The following is a 3,994-nucleotide window of genomic DNA, read 5'->3' as shown; positions in this document are numbered from 1 at the left end:
ATGTTGCACACAGTCACACTTTTCCCATTTATCATAAATTGTAGGTGATGTCTTCAACTCTTTCAAATAATAAAAGCAATTTTCAAGAATGTGGTGGAAGGTAAAACTAACTGCTTTCCTTCCCAATTTAACTGATATCCACCAGTATTTCCACGATAATGGATTGGTCACTGGCAGCCTTCAGTAAAATGATAATACAATTATCCTAAATATAATTTGTTGTATCATTATTCCTCCCTTGAAACGTTCTTTATTTGAGAATAAGAAAGGGTCCTGGAATCTTTAAAATTCAGCACCCACACAACAGCTAAAAGTAGCTCTTCTACTCTCAGGCACCTACATTATCCTTATTCAGATAATAACAATAATAACAGACAGACTTTCAGGTGCTTTCTCTTCATTCATCTAATGGGTCCATTAATGATATGTTATTCAAAGCTGAAGATCAAATGGTGATTTTAAGTTTTCAAGAAATTCATAGGTGCCAAGTCTTTGTTGTTGAAAAAAAGTGTTTAAAACTGTGTTTTCTAAGCCAGGAGGTATTGGAATGACAGTAACAAGAATCAGGAAAGGAAAGGGATGAAGGGGCTTGTAGTACAAATGGACTAAGTAAACAAAAGTAATGGAAGTATAGGGAGCTTTGCAGGACTCTTTTGAATTGCTAGTTCCCTCATTGCTTTGTCTGTCTTTTCCATCTTGGAGAAACTTTACTTTGTGCACCCTGCCCCAGATGAAAATGGCTGTACAGAGACACAGGGCATGTGGAAATAACCTACAACTCCTGATTCTGGTTTTAGCATTAACTTACTGAAGTGCCATATTGCAGTCTGCGCTGGTGAATTGTTAAGTTCCACAAACTTCATATTTGAATTTAAAATTACATCAATAAATATGAAGAGTGTAAGAGCTCATCATTAAACAAATCCAAGTTAGAAGCATACTTTTTATTTCCTCAAAGCACTTTATAATTAGAGCTTTGTAAACAAAACCATAAATGGCACCAGCAATTATTTTTAGAGCAAGATTTGTCATAGCTAGTACACTTAGAAGTAGGTGCAACTACTTGTTAAGAAGTTAACATTAAATGCTGGGTAAAATTTTCAGCATCCAGCTCACTAAATTAAAATATGGCTAAGCAATAACGTGGCTTTGTTCCTGTACCAGAATGTAGACATTTCAATATCACAATGTAAGAAACCTGACATGCACAGTCGTAGCTATTGCAAAAAAGTGCCAGTGTAAATTTGTGACGTGGGTGTACTGTTTTCTGCTCTTCATCTGACAGCTATAATCATGCCTGCTATAAATCATGCCGGCCAACCTCTGAGATCTCTGAGAGGGTTGGACACTCTGAAACATGTCAGTCTTGAAAAGCTTTCCAAAGGGACAGGGTGAAAGAAAGCGGGGCAAATGAGCCCACAAGGAGCCAGCCAGCAGGTGCACATGTCCACCAAGCTCACCACTGACCCACCTGGCCCTTCACACTCCCAGCAACTCAGGCAAGTCCTGAGAAACTCAGTGCCAGCCATGAATCACTGGCACGTATCTTTGCTGGGTACAGACCAGCCAGGCTCTGTGTAGTGCTGAAGAAGTTAGGACAGGAGATAGGTGTGGTATATAGAGGTCTGGGGGTTTCCAGCCCAGTGTACACTGAGCCCGTGTTTGTCATGCCTGGGGAGTCTTCTCGGTCATTATCCACAGAGCAACTGGCAGAGAAACAGGATGCACCTTTACAACTCTCTGGCAGAGCACTGGGATAGCTCCTCATTTGAGCTCACTGAGACAAAATTAAACCCATAAAATGCTCATGTGAGGAACGAGATCATTTGCTGTCTTCCATCCTGAGGCGCAAACAGAAATGTAAGCGACAGCAGGGAGGCTTTCTAGAGCTAAATTTGTCTTCACTAAGTCATCAGTGACCTTGAACAAAAGATTTTGAGGGAAACAAGAGCCTAAGAAGAGATTCTGCTGAAAAGGATGGGGGAAGTAAATTATGCTCTGACTCAGTTCCTGTTACTCAGGATCACATGGGCACAAACTACAATAAATTTAAACATGAGAAAAAGCTTATTTTGCTTTAAAGAATGCTCAGACCCTGGCATTTCTTGCCTATAGAGGCTGGGTATCCTCCACCCCTGGTAACACATAAAACCTGAGGAGATGTGGCTGTTGGCTACCAGATCTGGGTGACCCTGCACACCTTCCATCCCCTGGAGTCTCTTTCCTCCTCTGCAGCCCTGTGTCTCCATGGCTTGTGCTGTGGGCCCTGATGGCTGGGCCCTGCAGCTTGACATGACTGGGTCAGTTTGGTGTGCTCGGTGCCCTTGGTGAGTCACACACCAGGCACCCACAGAAGCAGCACGGCTCAGCTACCCCGACATCTCAGGGCAGCAAGTACCATAGGTTTAGATTAGATATCAGGAAGAAAGTCTTTACTCTCAGGTCAGTGAAGAGCAGTGGAACAGATTGCCAAGACAAGCTGTGGATGTCCCAACCCTGGAAGTGTTCAAGACCATCTTGGATGGGGCTCTGAGCAACCTGGTCAAGTAGAAGGTGTCCCTGCCCATGGCAGAAGTGGGAAAGCTAGATGATCTTTAAAGTCCCTTCTGACCTAACCCATTCAATGACATTATTCTTTCTAACCCAAATAATTCAAGGACATTGCGATGCTGGAGTGCGTCCAGAGAAGGACAGCAAGGCTTGTGAAGGGTCTAGAAACTTGTCTTATGAGGAATGGCCAAAGGAGCTGGGTTTGTTTAGTCTAGAGAAGAGGTTGCCCAGGGGATACCTCATTGCTTTCTGCCTGAAAGGAGATTGTAGTGAGGTGGGAACTGGTCTCTTCTCCTATGCCTGTACTGAAGGACACAGGGAAATGGCCTTAAGCTGAGACAGGAGAGATCCAGGTAGATATTGGAAAAAAAAATTACTGGTAGGGTGGTCAGGTATTGGAATAGGTTGCCCAGCAAAGTGGTGGAATCAAGAGGCATCTGAGTCTGGCTCGGGGTGACATGGTTTAGCAGTTTAGTGGTTACAGTGCTGCTGGATGATCTGGATGAGGGGATTGAGTTTACCCTTTGTAAATGCACAGAACACAAAGTTGGGTGCGAGTACTGAGTGCTGGGTCCTCTACTTTGGCCACAACAAGCCCATGCAGTGTTACAGGCTAGGGGAAAGGTGGATGGAAAGAGGCCCATTGGAGGGGGACCTGTTGGTGCTGGTTGACAGCAGCAGAACATGAGCCAGTGTGTGCCCAGGTGGCCAAGAAGGCCGATGGCACCCTGGCCTCCATCACTAATAGCATGTTCAGCCGGACCAGGGCAGTGATTGCACCTCTGTACTTGGCACTGGTGAGGCTGCACCTTGAGTTCAGTGACCAGTTCTGGGCTTCTCTGCTCAGGAAGGACATTGAGGTGCTGGAGTGTGTCCAGAGAAGGGTGATGGAGCTGGTGAAGGGTCTGGAGTGTGAGTCCTGTGAGGAGCAGCTGAGGGAGCTGGCAGTGTTCAGCCTGGAGAAAAGGAGTCTCAGAGGTTCCCCACTATCCTCTCTGCGGCTGCCTGAAGGGAGCGCATTGCCAGGTGGGGATCAGCCTGTTCTTCCAGGTAGCCAGTGACAGGATGCGAGGAAATGGCCTCAATCTGCGCCAGGGAAAGTTTAGATTGGACATAAGAAGAATTTTCTTCACCGGAAGGGTGCTTGGACATTGCATTGGGCTGCCTAGGGAAGTGTTGGAGTCGCTGTCTCAGGAGGTGTTTAAGAAAAGACTGGACGTGGAACCCAATGCCATGACGTAATTGCCATGGTTCAGTGACAGCTTGGCCCGATGATCCCAGAGGCGTTTTCCAGGCTATCCAGCCCCCGGGCTCCCGCCCGTCCCCGCCGAGCCGGGGCAGGCCGAGCCCGAGCGGCCGCGCCCCGCCCGCCCCGCCCGCAGCGCCGGTCGGAGCCCTCCAGGGGGCGCTGCGGCGGCGGCCGCACTCGGCGGTGCCGCGCTGG

This window comes from Melozone crissalis, unplaced genomic scaffold (assembly GCF_028551555.1).
Source record: "Melozone crissalis strain CALT ecotype California unplaced genomic scaffold, PUWL_Pcris_2 ptg000027l_1, whole genome shotgun sequence".
Classification (NCBI taxonomy): Eukaryota; Metazoa; Chordata; class Aves; order Passeriformes; family Passerellidae; genus Melozone; species Melozone crissalis.
Note: the sequence above shows the minus strand (reverse complement) of the source record.